Source organism: Myodes glareolus, chromosome 3 (assembly GCF_982192425.1).
Source record: "Myodes glareolus chromosome 3, mMyoGla1.1, whole genome shotgun sequence".
Taxonomy (NCBI): Eukaryota; Metazoa; Chordata; class Mammalia; order Rodentia; family Cricetidae; genus Myodes; species Myodes glareolus.
Genome location: NC_142028.1, coordinates 106393074 through 106410269, shown reverse-complemented (window position 1 = coordinate 106410269; position 17196 = coordinate 106393074). Strand labels below are relative to the sequence as shown.

General features: G+C 43.1%; 1 long non-coding RNA gene across 1 annotated transcript; it reads right to left on the bottom strand.

The window, feature by feature from the left end:
* Window positions 1–8146: 8146 nt before the first annotated feature.
* Window positions 8147–15235, bottom strand: LOC146895070 (uncharacterized). The gene is made up of 4 exons (XR_015737378.1): window positions 15059–15235; window positions 13398–13502; window positions 11956–12057; window positions 8147–8434 (listed from the first exon to the last, which is right to left on the bottom strand). It is a non-coding gene; the product is annotated as an uncharacterized LOC146895070 (long non-coding RNA).
* Window positions 15236–17196: the final 1961 nt, after the last annotated feature.

The window sequence follows — 17196 nt, the reverse complement described above, 5'->3', positions numbered from 1 at the left end:
GAGTGAGTAGACAGTGGCTTTAGAAGTGAAGACATGAGAGGAGACACGTCGACTTCCCTCTCCTCCCCTCTCCTGATTATTTTCACTCTTTATTGGACAAATCCAGCAGTAAACCTAGATCAATGTTGTGGTCCTTATAGGCCAGATTTCTATGGCATAGGCAGGGTGGAAAGGTGAAGAGACAAATGACCACCGTGACCAGGACAAGATCTGTCATCCAATTGTGTTTTTGTGTTTTTTTTTTTCTGTGTTAGTCAGGTTCCCATTGCTGAGACAAGATACTGAAGATAAGCAACTTGGGAAGATTTTGGCTCGTGGGTTCAGGCTGTGTTTGCTCTGCCCTGTTGCTATAGATATGTGCCAGGTAGAACATAGCCTGGGGAAAGCCAGCTCATCTCCTAGGGGCCAAGTAGCAGAAAGAGAAAGAAAAGCATGAAGGAGGAGGGATGAAACATATCCTTTAAAGAGCACAGCTAAGGCGACCTGCTCCTCCAACTAGGTTCATTGCCTAAAGATCCTTTGAACCCAAGTAATGGTTGTGATAAGAAACTATAAGTGAATCCAGTGGTAAGCGTGGAACTCCCCCCCACATGACCTAACCACATCCCAGACACCCAACACTTGAGCATCATTGCATTATGAATCAAGCCTACAACACATGAGCCTTTAGGGACATTTCAGAGAGAAACCATAACATTTGTAGTTAGCTATTGACCTTTGACAAGTTATCTCTCATGGTCCTCCTATTGAGGGCATAGTCATTTTCAATATCATTTCTGCTCTGCAACATCAATACTCAGTCCAACTCTAATAATGGGGACCCTTAGTGTTCTGATTTTTCATAAGCATGACTTTATGTGATATTCCCACTCAATGCTACTTAGCCAGGTGTTTTACTCAATCATGTACATTTGTATCATGTTTTAGTAATCCTATTTCACACTTATTATAACAGAGAATACAATTTTACAAGCTTTATTAAGATACAGTTTACATGTAATAGACTATATAGACATAAAGTTTAAAACTATATAAAATTTTGAAATGAGAGACACTTGTGATACCATTGGCACATTAAGATAACAAGCATGCCCATCACCCTTGAATCTTCTTATACTTCATTATGCTCCTTCCTCTCTCTTTCCTGTGCTTCTTCATCGTCCACTGATACTCTTCCACTACTATGCATCACTGAAGTTGTTTGGGTTCAATAGAAATAGAATCGCATGTGCTTATTAATTTATTTATTTTTAGTCTGGCTTCTTCCACTTATCATAATTTGTGATTTAGCCATGACATAGCACATATCAGTATTTTTCTTTATAAAGCTGAATAGTTATTTCATTCTGTGGATAAACCACAGTTTGTTAATACACTTGTTTATCCATCCAGATGTTGATAGACGTTTGCTTTCCCCCCACCCCAGTTTTTGACTGTAATGGGTACAGTGCCTGAATATGCATAGCAGCATTTGCATACACTTCTCTTGACTGCATACCTGATATGGGATTCCTCTTTGTATGCTGTGAATACCACTGGTGAACAAAGAAACGGCCTTGGCCTGTTGAGAGAGCATCGTGGAGCTATGTGGGGAAAACTAAACTGAATGCTGGGAGAAAGGAGGGAGAGTGAGGGAAAAGCCAGGGAGCCACTGCAGGAGACAGATATGTTAAAACTTTGCTGGTAGACTATGACCTCATGGTGGTGCACAGATTAATGGAAATGGGTTAAATTAAGGTGTAAGAGTTAGCAAATAATAAGCTAGAGCTAATGGGCCAAGCGGTGATAAATAATATAGTTTCTGTGTGATTATTTTGACAGTCTGGGTGGCCAGAAAGCAAACAAGTGGTCTCTACTACACATACCTAGAAGCAGAATTCCAAGTCACACACGTTGTTTTGTTTTTTTTTTCAGGGAACTGCCACACCATTCAAAAGCGCTTGCACCAGTTTCTTTCCCATCAGCAGTATATTAGTACAATGTATCAGCTTAGAGCTACTTAGCGAAGTGAGCTTTGCAGACTGCCTGACTCTGGAGCACTTGAAACCCCAGGACGACAGTGGAAAGCCAGAAGAGCAAGGCCTAGGGAAGGAGACCAGGATTGCAGCCTGAATTTATTTGGGGGCATGGATGCCTGTCTCATATTTAATGCCCTTCTTCACGAGGATTTCATTCAGCTCACCTTTACATACCCATAATTAAACATGAAATGTTTTTTTAAAACGTATTCTATATACTGTCAGGTACCAACTGCGACAAGGATACCACTTCCCAGGGTAGGGGCAAGTGGTATCCTTGTCAAACCTGGTCTCGATAATATACACAACGGAATATTCTTCACTTTTAAAATGGGAAGAAATTGGCATTTGCTAAAGTATGGATGAATATCAACAACCCATTCACAAAGAGAGATATTACATTATTCCACTTATGTGGGCTGCCTGCTTTGGTTAGATTCATGGACACAGACAGTAGAAAGTTGGTAGTTAGCCAGTGGGCTAAGGGATCGAGCAGGGAGCCTCTGTTTAGTAGGCAAAGTTCTGCAGGTCGGAAGGCGGAATGTGTTCTAGGAGTCACTGTATACCAATGCGATACACAACAGTACAGAGGTGGGCGCTAAAACCTGCAGACGGTAAATACTGGCTGTATATATTTCACACAAGAAAATAACTAAAATGAAATTAAAGCTATAATGACTAGGTATAGATACAGGGGGAAGCATCTTTGAAGCTAATGGTAAGAGTCCCTTGGCTTGAACTGTTTCAGCTTGCGTCAGTTTGCTAAGGTAGTGCACATGCCCCACAAGGGCAGAAGGCTGTACCAAGAAGGTTAGGGAGAAACAAAGAGAAAATCAGTAGTCAATACAAAATAATAATAATGGCCAGATGTCAGTAAAGAACTAACAGATTCAAAAAAAGAGGAGAACAAATTAAAACCCGGACCTGAACCACGCTGGCTTCTGTGCTTTCTGTGGTCCTTTTCAATTTGAACCCAGCCCTGTTGAACCACCGGCCTGGACTGGACTGTGAGTTCCCTCTCCTCAATTCTCTGCTCTTCAGAACAAAAGCTCTACTCCTGCAGCCACAAGCTCCACCCTCCCTGGTACAGGTCACACTGTCTGCCCAGCAGTTCTCCCTCTAGTAACTTCTTGGTCTCTTGCAAGCCTTCCCCCTTTTTAGGAGAACTCCCATGAGCCATTCCCATGATGATCAAGGTTCTAAAGAAGACTATCTTATAATTAGTATATTTTTTTTACATTCTTCTCTAATAAAGTTCTATGTGAATTTGGAGATTTTTTAAATTTTACTAACTTTAAAAGTTTTTACTTTGTAGAGCTGGGCATTGAACCTAGAGACCCTGGCATGCTGGGTCAGCATTCAGTCATGGAATTACATTCTCAGTCTTCAGTTTTCCTTTCCAATGTCAGGCAGGATCTTACTAAACTGTCGTGGCTTCCCTTGAACTAATTTTATAACTCAGGCAGCCCTTGAACGTATGTCCTCTCTGCCTCCACCTTCTGAGCATCTGGGGCTGTGCAAAAGCCTGAACCTCCAGCCTGGTTGAGGATTTTGTTTGGTTTGTTTGTTTTTAACATTATTTGTCCTTGCTTGGCCTGAGCAAGCTAGCGTCCTCTCTACTGTTGTGCCCCTCCCTCACACCCATGGAGGATTTGAAGATGCGTCTCAGAAGGAAATAAGCTGTCGTCCCAAATCATGGCTCCTCAGGAAAACAGGCGAATCTGTGTACTGTGGAATAGGCTACTGAACTCTACCAACTAACTGCTTATTGATATTATAAAAAAGTTCTCTAAAATGAATCCTGTTAGTAGATTAGAGCGATTTAAGAGTAACATTCGTAGACTGCCAAGCCAACCACTCATCCTGTAGCACAATGAAACCCCAGGACGACAGTGAGCAATCAGAAGAGCAAGAGCTAGTGAAGAAGATAGGACTGTAGCTTGAACTCAAATGGGGGACCACGACCTAGTGAAGAAGACAGGACTGTAGTTTGAACTCATTTGGGGGACCCCTGTCTCATGTTGAATGCCTTTCTTTAGGAGTATTTCATTCAGTTCGTCTTGTCTGGCCATACTACTTTTCTAGAAAATAATTTGTTAAAAATCTCAATGACTGGTTCTGCGAGATGGGGTGGATGTGGTTTAATGTGTTTTCATTCCCTGGTGTTTGAATTTCATGTTCCCACTGTGCCTTACCCCGGACTTGGCTAATTTATCCGCAGGGCATGACTAAATTGGAGCACTCTTCTTTGGGTGTGGTTTCTCTTTCTCTGGATGAACTTCAAAAGGAGCAGCTCTTATGAGCCTGGGGTTGAGTCCTTCTGTAACCATGACACATTGGAACAAAGACACTTACCACTTCAAGCAGCTACAACTTTTAGGAGAGTAAGGATTAGCAGTTAATGACACCAAAGGAGGGGTTAGCAAGAAGATTGATGACCGCTGATGATTCTGACAGTCGTGGCTGAATATTTAGGGCTATTTTACATAAAGACAGTATGAATAATAGGTGCCCTGAGTGTTTCCCAATGCTTCTTGCAAGAAGACTTGAAAGAGATTCGCTATTGTCCATTGAACAACTGGAAAGTATCAGATATCATCGAGTCCTTATCTCAGGAAATCCTCCAGATTTCTGAAGACTTGGTACCATCGTTCTAGGTTTTCTAAAGAGGCACAAGAAATGTAAGGTACAAGAAATGTAGGTGAGTTAACCTCCTTTCATGTAGAAGAATAACTTTTCCCAAAGCTCTCTGATCCAACACTTTTCTGCTTTGCTGTAATGTTACCTCCTCTTTTATATGTCTACTGGGGGCCGTGCGAATGTGTATATATGCTTTAAGTTCCCATGGTGACTACAATGTGGGGTGGAATGGGAGGACAGTTTTCTATTGCTGAGGACAAGCACTCAGCTAAGGTATCAGGGACTTAACGCTTCCATCCTGCCACGAGTACAGTACAATATTTATATTTCAAAAGGGAAACACTTGGAATGGGCCATACTTAGCATCATGGAATTTATAACCTGCAGTGAGCTTCATTCAATGAAGAGCAATTCCTGGGAGACGCCCAGAGCCTCACGAGGGGGTCCTCCAATCACCACGGAGGTGGATTACTTTACGTGCGCCCTTCCCTTTTCTCCTCTATTGCTGCAGTCTTCAATTCTGGATTCCCTCCTCCCACCCTCCGCAATTATGGCAGCCCAAGCTCTAAGGAGTCCTTAGCCTACCATCAACTTTAAAAGCAATTTTACATCTATTGGAATTTAATAAAAAGAAATAAAAGGAACCGCTAAACTTGAGCAAATAATGCTTCAAAACGGACACTTGGCTCCCTTAAAATTATTTCCCGTGTTTAACTGATGAAAAGCTAAAGTAATCATGGAGGACTTTGGTTATTTTCAAGCACAGTCTACATTTATTGGTGGACCTCATGCACGTTTTCAGGGGACAGCTCTGCTGCCTGTCTCTGTGCTGAGACTGCTAGTGTCTTCAGACAAGGGTGTCATGTCTCCCTGGCGATGGTTCTGTCTTGGCAGTCCGAAGTCGACATCTTTTCTTCAGCTCACGGAGATGACCTTTAATCTTCCTTAGAGTTGGACTCTTTCTTTCCTCCCATTTTATCTTCCTCTTCCAGAGGCCTCTGTTTCATAGCTCAGAAGCCCCTGCTCTATCGACATGCCTACTGGTGTCTCCTCACTTTCTCATTGGAGCCCAAACCAGTGTTATCTTGTCTCCCTTTTTCATGTCAAAGATGTGTCCATTCTATCATTTGGTACTTTCAAACCTTTTATCTGACTTCTCAAAAGTAGCAGTCTGTTTCAATGCAGATGGTGGAGGACCCTAATCCCAGGAAGTCTTCATTTCCTATTAGCTGATTCCTGTGGGGTCACCTGATCTGTTTGCTTGATGTTTCTTCATTCTGTCAAATGTCCTGTGTGACTAGTGATCCCTTTGCACACAAATGAAAGACTTGGTTGACCGGAACACGGACTTGCCTTTTTTCTACAGTCTGACCCTCAGGTAGCTCTCTCGGGCACCAGACTCTTGTCTGAGGCTCTCATCAATAGGTCTTCAAGATCCTTCTGAGTCTGTGCAGAACTGAGTGGTCACGGGTCCCACGCCTCCCCAGCGTCTTTCCCTGCAGGACAGATCTTGCCTCTCTATTCTGTTTGTCAGCATTTCCCACACTGTTCCAGTTCAAATGTTTTTCTGGTCTCAGCCTTGTGACTTTGCGGCATTATTTTTGTTCGTGATCTCCTTCATGGACTGACTTTGAGATTTACGATAGGAGGAGCTTTAGCAGTTGAGAGTTCTTATATTCCTCCTCTTTCACATCTTTCCTGCCCCTTTCCTCTCCTAGGGGGCTTTGTCATCAGCCTCTATCAGGCATCACATGGAGGAAGCAGCTCCTTATGACCCAGGACACTCCTCCCTCTAAGCCCTGGGGTTTCCTCCTCCAGCACACTGGGTGAATGGCTCCAGTGAGAATCCTGGAGATGTGTTTGTGAACTTGACAGTGCTCTGTAAGAGGGAAGTTGACCGCTATTCAGTAGTTAAAGCATTAGCAGCTTTTGCAAAGCATGTTCCCGGAGAGTTCAGGAGGAAAAAGGACGTAATAATTATATCCAACGCCAACTATCTTCAACATTAGAAACATCGATCCGCATCAATTCCCAAATTCAGTTTGTGTTTCCATCATCCAGATGAAACACTCGCTAAACCAGATTCCCTGCAGAAACTGCAGACTGTGTCTAGGCAAGACCTCGTCAGCCCTGCTTAGGAAGCTGGCAAAGCTCGAACTCTCAGAAGACTGTGTTGAAGTCTGTGGATGCCATGTGCAGAGGAGTGCCTGACATTAATATCTGAGGTTAGGCTTTTCTCGCTGTCTATATAATAACAGCTGACATTGATTGAGTGCGAGCGAGGAGCCAGGTACCTGTTTCCAGTACTTTACAGTTAATCACTTTACAGTGACTGCATTTGAAATCTGCACACTCATTCCCACAGGTCCAGTATTGTTTCCACTGTCTGATAAGGAAACCATGGCATGGAGACACTTGTCGAAAGCTGTCTGAACATCAAAGTAGTAGAGGTTGCAGGGAGACTCGAACCCCAGAACCTTGGGCTACTGTGCTTACCGCCTCCCATGATGCACACCAGATCTGTGTTACACCAGAAAAATCTTGATCTCTTAGTGCAAGGCAAACGTGAGCACACTTCCTAAGGGACAGCAACATGGTGCTTTAAAACTAACTTGTGAGAAGAAACTGCTCGTAGGGTAGAAAGCTATAACCGTGTATAGTTGACACTTATTATACCTCCAACAGCCATATTCCATCTCTAAACTGAATACAAAGCCCACGCAAAAACGCCTCTTTTGTTCATAGCCCAAATTCCTTCCCAAAATAATAGTTAATGTTTGTTAGGCTCCGAAGTAACCAGTGTTCTACCAGGCACTCTGGTGGGCATTCTTTCACGAAAGGCAGCAAGCATGAACTTCCTGTCATCCTGCTGTTACTGACGAGGACATCTGTTTAGCATGCCCCAGCTTCGGAGACGGTTAATCGTCCTGTCAGCATTTGAAGCTCAGTCTATCTCTGGACTCCTGTGGCAGACAGATTTTTAGCTGGCCTCTGACCTTTGCCCTCTGCTGCTGCTCCCAGGACTGTGATGTATCACATGGTGTGCTGGCCAGTTATTTTGTCAACTTGACACAAGCTAGAGTTATCTGGGAAGAAGGAGCCTTAACCGAGGGGTGGCCTTCATCAGATGGCCTGTAGGCAAGCCTGTGGCTGCATTTTCTTGATTAATGATTGATGTGGGAGGAGCCAGCCCATAGTGGGCGGTGACACCCTTGGACAGATGATGCTGGGAGGTTTAAGGAAGAGAGCTGAAAGCAAGCCTGTGAACAGCACTCCTCCATGCCCCTGCCTCTGTTTCTGCTGGAGTTCCTGCCCCAACTCTCTTGAATGACGGATTATGATCTGGAAGTAGAAGGTAAACAAAGCCATTCCTCCCAATCTGTTTTTGGCCGAGGATTTTATCACAGCGACAGAGAAACAAAGTAGAAAACGTGGAACAGAAACTTCATTTTAAATTTTTATTTACACAATATATGCCGATCATATTCTCGTCCCTCTTCCAACTCATCCCAGATCACCCCCACTTCCCTACCTACCCTACTTTGTGTTCTCTCCTTCTCTAAGAAAACAAAAACAAACAAAAATGAAAATCTAAACACACAAAAATCTACACGACAAAAAATGCAAAATGAAACAAAAGCCCACAGCAGCAAACCATGGAGTCCATTTGCAAACAGGAGCTTTAAGGGAGATCATCCAAGTGTGACAGCTGTAGTCACATAAGCTGACACGATCCAAGAGATGCGGGGTAGGAGAAGAACTTCACCGTGGGGGCCCTAAAAACGGAGAGGGACACACGTGAAGGAAAGTGAGTCACACAGAGGAGCTGATGCTGATAGCCAGCTGACAGGCAGCAGGGAGCTAGGAATCGCAGGGCTATAGTTCTCAGGAAGCTGCCACCGTGATCCTGGTCTTGTGAGACCCGGAGGACAGGTACGCCAGATGAGACAGAGAAGGCAGTGAGGCAGACGCCATGGCTCTCCTCTCCGAGATGGAGGTGGGTTAGAATCTTCCCGGTAAGCCACGACCTCGTGGTGGCATACAGATGATTAGATATGGGTTAGTCAAGATGTGAGAGTTAGCCAATAAGAGGCTACAGATAATGGGCCATACAATGTTTAAAAGAATACATTTTTCATGTAATTATTTCAGGTAAAGCTAGCCGGGAGTCAGGTGACAGGACGCAGCCCACTGCTCCTTTTTGCAACAAGACAGACCTGGAGGACAGGCACCCCAGATAAGCTATCCTGGGCTTTTGGCATACAGACAATTGAGCTGAAAATGGCAGCTGTCTGCAGACATGGAGTCTTTCGTGAAGTCACGTGTTCATGCTACGAAGCTGAGGGTCACAGAGATCTGGGACTCTAATGATTCTCACAGCTAGGACCCTGAATCTCACCTTCTTCCTTCTCCATGTGAATCCTTCATTGGTCACCATGTGACGCCTCATGGATCTCCTTGCTTCTGACAGTTCTGGTCTTTCTGTGTATTGGATGTACTCCTTTCTTTTTAGCTCAGGATGAGTTAGAATGCTGCTTTCTCGACCCTTCAGAGTGGGCTTCAAAAACTGTCCCTTGTGGAGACGTCTCTGGTTAGGACACACACTTTCACAGGATTTTCCATTGACATCTCCAGCTCTTTTCCTATGTTTAGATTTCTTTTTCCCTATCCAATACCTAAGGTATTGGATCATCCTTCCTCCTTGTTCTGGCTACCCCTGAAATCCTAGGCTCACATGATTCTTCTGCCTCAGTTTCCCAGCTAGTTGGGAAGCTGGGACAGGCTTGTGCTACTATGTCAGGACACTGTATTCATTTGTGTGGTCTTTCACCTGCCTGAAAATCCAGCGGGTTAACTTTGAAAATGTCTAGAAAGGGGATCTAAATTGTTGGAGCTGGCGAAATGGTGGAAGAGGTAAAGGTGCTTGGTGGCAAGTCTGACAGCCTGAGACACACATGAGGCACACATGGTAGAAGAAAGAACCCACGACCACGAGTTCTTCTCTCAGATCAACACTGGAGCTGTGACATGTCAGTTCACACACACACACACCATGCACACACATAGGACCCATGCACACACACACCACACATAAACAATGAACATAAAATTCTTAAAAACATTGAATTATTAATATATTAATATATTGTATATATTAATTAAGAGGAAGTTTCTCTGTGTGTATGTATGTATGTATTACGTACGTATTGCCCATAGGGGCACATATGTGCCCCTATGTGTGGAAGTCTGAGGTCAGCTTTTGCTGTCTGCCTCAGTTTTGAGACAGGGTTTCTCACTCATCCTGGCTGATTGTGCTAAGCTGAGCGGTCATGAGCCCCAGCGACCTGCTTGTCTTGGCCACATCAGTGCCAAGGCCACCACAAACACCAATATATACCAGGTTTTTGCAGGGCTCTGGGGATTTAACTTGGGCCTCATGTTTGTGCAACAAGCACTTTACAGACCATTTCCTCAGTTCCCATAGAAGTCCGGAAGAAGAGAAAATTAGTAGACTAGGAACCAGGGTTATCACCCTGGGTCGAATGTAGATTGTCCGCCAAAGGCGCCATGTGTCAAAAGCTTGATTCACACTGTGCCATGTGGAAAACATGTAGAGATGGGACCCAGTGGAAGGTGCTTAGGTCACCGAGGACAACAGGAGTCACAGATGACTTCCCAGGGTGGCTTCTCAAAGAAGTTGTTTTGAAAGAGCAAACCTTTGCCCCAGAATCTCTTTTCCTTGCGTGTGCAGTCCACTCTGGTGTGATAGAGCAGAGGTGGCCTCAAGGCCAGGCCAATAAGTCACTTGACACTGAATTTTTGGTCTCCGGAACTGAATTAAATGAACTAAATAAATTTCCATGTATTTATTTGTTGGTTATTTACTTTATTATTATTATTATTATCCAAAGTCTTAGCCCAGGCTGGCCTTGAACTCAGAATCTACCTGCCTCTACCCTGCCTCCAGTGCTAAAATTACATAAATGATCTCCCAAATCCTGCTGCCTTCTTTCTTTATAAATATGCAAGCCTGGGGGTTTTGTTACTGCAGTGGAAAACAGACTATAAGAGAAACCAAAGTTCAGCCAAGCTGGCATTAGTATTAACTTCTCATTATCTATTTGTCCGGTTAGCGTTTCATAGGATATGTATATGAAGGATGATATTTAATTTCCCTCAATCATGCACCCATGACTGCTGAATTCTGAATTATTTTGGAGGTATTATCTCATGGAAATGGTTTATGATAATCTGTAAGATTCAAAATTTTTACTTTGCTTAATCATAGGGTAGGAAGGTACAATTTAGGTGGCATTTAGGTGAATTTTTATTCAACGATACTGCTTTTTCTCAGTCTGCACCAGCAAATTGTCAGTGGACTCATTAAGAATATTATCTTATTATAATATTAATGGCAATACTAAAATACTGATACACATTAAATGTGGCGAAATAAAAAAGAATAAATTAAAAAGTTAAAAAACACTATACTAATTCATTTATATTTAATTTGAGTATGTGGTTATTTTTACTCTATGTATGTCACACATATGTCTGGTACCTGCAGAGGCCAGAAGAGGCATCCGACCCCTGGAACTGGAGTTATAGTCAGTTGAAAGTGTGGAGCTGGGAACTGAACTCGGATCCTCTGGAAGAGCAGCCAGTGTTCTTGAAGGCTGAACTGTCTCTCTGGCCCCTTTTTAAAAATTAATTTATTGTATTTATGTTCACGCGTGTTGCTTGTGTGAGTTTATGGGCAGCATACATGCAGAATCCTGCAGGAGCCTGCAGAGGCATCAGAGACTGTGGAACTGGAATTAGTTACAGGCAGTTGTTAGATGCTAGGTGCTGAGAACTGAGCTCTGGTCCTCTGAGGGCCATAAGCACTCTTAACCACTGAGTCATCCACCTCCACCCGCCATGTTTCTATATTAATGGTAAATGCACAGGGAATTTCATGTCTTGTGCTTCATCAGGTTGGCTCACCCTATCTGTCAGTTTTAAATTTCCTTTATCCATACCACCTTTTGCCAAAGCAAGTCTCATCGTTTTCCTACTTTTTTCTTAAGTCTCTTTGCTCCGTTTCATCTAGGAACCCTGACCCAGTTAGAGCCTCTACTTTGTCGTGACTTCAACAGACACTGATTGGGACTCTACTTTTTCCAAGTAGGAGACAGACAAATCAGAGGGAGCTGCTTGTTGCTTGTTTTCTTGGCCCCACAGACCCCTTCTGTGCAGAGTACTCTGAGACTGTGTCCTGAGCTGATGTCTGACAATGACAAGGAAAGACACACACTTGTAGACACTGTTGTCGTCTCAGCGCTGACTCAGTTTCTGAAGGTTGACAAGCTGGATGTTGTTGGTTGAGCCGCTTGTTCATTCCCGGCTGCCCGGCTACCTAAGATCCCAAATAATCACACAAAAACTTTATTAATGAAATCACTGTTTGGCCCATTACCTCTAGCTTCTTATTGACTAACTCTTACATATTAATTTAAGCCATTTCTATTAATCTGTATATCACTACGAAATTGTGGCCTACTAGCAAAGTTTCAGCACGTTTACCTCTGGCGGTGGCTCCATGGTGTCTCTCTGACTCTGCCTTTCTTTCTCCTAGCATTCAGCCTAGCTTTCCCTGCCTACCTATGTTCTGCCTTGCTATAGGTCCAAAGCAGTTTCTTTATTCATTAATGGTAATCACAGCACAGAGAGGGGACTCCCACATCAGAATGTTTCAGTTAATAGTGGGATGTTGACTGTGAGTTAGCAGAGTAAGCACTCCCTTTGTCAGTCCAGGAGAGTTGCTTAGACAATTTGTGTTTTAAAACCCAAAACTGAAGTCCAGAGGTTAGCACAGCTGGTTTACATTGGTTTACACCAATAGAAAGGAACTTATTAGAAGTACTTGGAATAGATGGCAAGAGCTAGGGACAGAAACACATTCCGGACTCAGGAAGATTCTAGAAGGAAGGACTAGAGGGACCTCTGACTTCCTTCTTTCCTCTCTTGTCTCTGCTTTCAGAGGCTCTGCCTCATCCGCCATCACTGGCCTCCCGCACTTTACAGTTCCAGTATAGGGAACGGCCCTGCACAATGCCTAACTGCCATGGTTTGGATTCTACGACACAAAGTGCCCAAGCTGTTAGTTCTGCCTTCTCCAGGATCTAATCTGACCGGCTCAGCTTGTATCTGGTGTCCTCCTTCTGCCCTACTGATGGAGGCCCATAAGGTAGGCATGCTGTATGGCATAGTTGCTAGGGTGGATCTAAGCTTGTAGAATCAGGGTTGGAAAAGACTAGGCCGACAGGCAATAGGTGTCAACATCATGAACTCCAGGACCCCTGATAGGAAGCCTACAAATTCCAGCGGAGAGCCAAGAAGTGGCTGCTTCTGTAAACCATGCCTTGCTTTCCATACAAACATTGCCCATAATGTCATGAAGATCCTGACCGGGTAGATAAGAGGGCGAGTGGAGCCCTAACCCAGCATGATTTATTTGATTGGAGGAACAGAATGAATCCGATTTAGAAACGCAGGACAGAGGGAATGGGAACAAAAAGAGGGCCGCGTGATCTCTTCAGTGTTTCCTCTGGATTCCTCTAGCCTAGGAAACAGCAGCCTACACATGGGCATTTGTTATTCGTAGTGCTTTGAACAAATGTTTCAGGATAAGTGTAGGAGGCTCAGAAAGGGCAGAACTCATAGGAAGAAACACAAATATATACCCGAGAGCATTACCAATTGTAGGGCATGATCAGACTGCATGTTGTTTTAATTTTCTGTATGACAGCTTGCTCGTGACCACTGTACACTCAGTTGTGATTTTTCTTGCTGTCCCCATCCCTGTATGGATTTTAGAAGATGATTTAATTGAATGTATGAGCATGCTCACTTCCACACCTGTATTCATATGAATAAAACCTGTTGAGTTTGTACGTTCCTCTTGTTTTTAACAGCACTCACAGATAATATAGACTTCTATGGAACATGTTAAACTTGTGCTTAGGCTATGAGATTGATCATGTCAGGTTTACATGGAGGAAAATAAACCATACTTTTAAGAATATTTAGAATGTTTCATGTTTTTTTTGCCAAAAATCAGTAGAGAAACTGAAATCCAAGGAAAGCATACAGAAAGGAATAGAAATGGCTGAATCCTGTTGTATCAACTGGAATAGTGGTCGGGGTTTATACTCTGCAAGAAATTAAGCCCCTATCAATGTTCACGATGGCTTGCGGAACTAAAAAAAATATGGTTCACATTTGTTCTCTGTTAAAAAAAAAAAAAGGTAGTAACATACAGCTTTGTTAGCAAAACACTCTCAGGCTGGCGTTGTCTTTTACACTAAAATCATAATCTTTGAACTATGGTATTCATCCTGTTGTCAGTCTAAGTTTTCATATTTAAGTAGAGGTGGTTTTGCAGTAAAAACAAGTAAGTACTGTAAACCTTCTTGAGATCATAGAAAAATAAAAGGCAGAAGTGGGGAAAGGCCCTCCTTTACGCCTGAGTTCAGTCCAGCAAGTGTGTGGCATCTGAATTTCCACAAAGGCAACAGCAAAAGCCAAGGAAGGTTGTGATCTGCATCCCATAGGAATCCCTTGCTGCAAGGAGCACCCCTTCAAGGAATTGCTAATTGCGGACTAGGGCAGGCTCAGACTGCATTCCGCCACCTCTGCTCCCCCCACCCCCTACCTTGACAATGGTTGGGTTTTTTTTTTTTTTTTTTAAGTGTCTGTTGTTTTCTGTGTTTTTCTTGCTTTTTTATTGATTCTGGAGGCATGGGCCTTTTGACGGCAGAACAAATACAAACGAATATTTGAGGAGTAAAATGTTATGGCTTAATAAGATGCCAGGACCATTTGACTGTAAGAAACACAAGAAGCTTCACTGGTGGCCAAGATTTGATTCACAGAGCGAGCTGAGCTGGTATGCAGGGCCCTGAAAGCTGGTGGAAAGGAAAGCCCGCAGGCAGGCATGCACACATATCCCCAAGTCTCATTCTCCGTTAATACCAGCTCGATACTGAGTTTCCATCAATGCCTGTACACGAAACCCTCTGCATTCACTTATGGGATAATTTAGGAGCGAAACTGATAGCAACTGAGATAGAACACAAATTGAATTAAATTTTAAAGACTCAGCCTATATTGGTTTGTTAATAAAATCAAAACTTGCCAATCAACATGCAGCATTAATAAATCCAAACAGCTTCCCTTCACACACAAAGGTGTCCCAAGAAGAGAATGAACTTTGGTTTTCAACTTGTCTCTTGGCCCCAACTAGCTGGACTACAGATCTTAAATCGTCTTTTAGAAATAATTGACTGTAAGCAAGACAGTTGGTGGCTAAATTTTTTCCCAAAGCCATTTTTTAAAACTCCTAAGTATATACTTACAGAAGAGAAGGAGCTGGGGGGGGGGGCGCTGCTGACAGCATAATTTACAAGTGGCCTTGGGGGCTTTGGGGACTACAGCACTGAACGGGAAACTGGAGATCCTGGCTTCTCACTCCTTTAGTAACCTCAGGGAAGTCATGGTTCCTTTCCTCTTGGCTTGTTTTTCCATTGGCATGGAGACAGAGGCAGGGTATGTGTGTATGTGTGTGTGTGCGCGCGCGCGCGCGCGCGCTTTGGGGGGCAAACTAACGAAATGGAAGGTGCTAGAAAGGTGCAGAATATCACAGCCCTTTTCCACGACTCTCTGGTTTTACTTTTCATGAAGATTGTTAACATTTGGCCAAGAATCATTACTCAACAATTTATTATCCTGTTCAAATCCAGGTAGGTTAAAAGTTTAAACTTTTTATACTCAAAGTCGGGTCTCTTGTGCTTTATAGAAACCCCAGATACCACAAAGTTAAAAAAAAAGAAAGAAAAGCCCTCCTGAATTTCATTTGCAAAGCCTCTCTTCTGGCACACAGGCTCTGCATTAGAATGAAATATTCCATTGAAACGTCTGCTCTGGCACCGAGAACGGAGAAAGTCTCGTGTTTGTGTACTCTGTGCAGTCGAACAACAATTTCCAACATATGTTAGGAGAGGCTGCCCTCTTTGGAGATGGGAAAACCGATCGCTCCGGAGGGGAAAGCAAACCGAGCGCTGAAAAGTTTTGTTAATCTTTCACTGGTGAGGCAGAGGGGGAACACAGCAGCCTGTTGGCTGCGGAGCAGGCTCGAGCCAAAAGGCCCAGCCCACAGGAAATGAACGTTGTCCTCCTCAGCGAGGCTACTTAAGCAGAGAGAAAACATTTACAGTACTTGTAATTACGATGGTTTTCGGCACCTAAATTGTCATAAATCACATTTATAAAAGCCATCTTCGCACTAGTCAGAATTTGAAAGCTGCAAAATATATTCAGCTGGTGGGTAGTTTGAAACGGTGGTGCATATGTTTGGAATAAATACATGTTATAATTATGGTTTTTAATACTGGGAGGTTGCTTATGAGGATTTATGCTCACATACTGATGATAATGGAGTACACTGTGAACATAATAAAGTGGTGATGGGTGGCGTTTGTTCTCGCGTTTCTACAGAATTCCACTTCCAGCTCCAACGGGTATGTTCCTTTGTAAATCCCCATACATTGAGATAAAAATACATTTCTCAGTGTAGCTCCTGGAGCAACTACCCGGAGAGAAAATACCTGCATTTTCACAACCAGTTCATGGATCTTAAAACATAATTACGTCTTATTGCGTTGTTGATCCCAGAGCAGTATTTGAATTAAAAAGGAGCGCCAATAGAATTGGTGGAAAGCAAGAGAGCTCTGTCTTATAGCCGAGTTCGTGGTGGAGTGAAATCTAGTTTTAATAAAAGAGTAGTTTCATAATAAGCAGACGAGTCTAACCGGTAATTAGAGTTTTTATTACATATGTATTACCTAACACTGAAGCCAATCCTACCAAGTGGAAAATAAAGGGGAGACACAGTGATGAATTAAAGAGCTTGGTGAAATCTGAATTAACTCTTTGCCCAGGACTGATACATAAGGTAATTGTGTTTTGGTCAAGAGGGCAAGACCTGAGATGTCTGTCTCTATATCAGTCTTTCATTCAAATATTTAATAAATACTTGTTAAATACCTCTATGCCAACCACTAACCTAGAAGCTAGAAACAGAAATACAAATTAGAGTCCAGTCCTTAGGAACTCCTGTCTTGGAGAAAGCCAAATAATTAGAACCTAGTGTATTATAATGCATAAATAGCAGTGTGAGTAACGACTTTTGTCTTGACATGAATTCCGTGGTAAACACTGCAATAAAGGACACGCTTTGTGGGGTGCTTGTTGCTGGCACTAGCCAGAGTTTACAGCTGTCTAGGTAAAGAGCTGGGTCAGCACATAGAGAGTGATATCCTATAGCTCTTAGTATTGCTTTATTTCCATAAACATTTAAAAAATGCGGAGCTCTGTTTTTTTGTGGATGTCCATTTTCACCGGATTCCTTTGCTATTTTGATCCCTTTGCTAGTTTGTGTATTCGAGGGGAAAATGTGCCTAGACTGTAGAGTTATCTGCCTTCCCTGGGGTTGCAG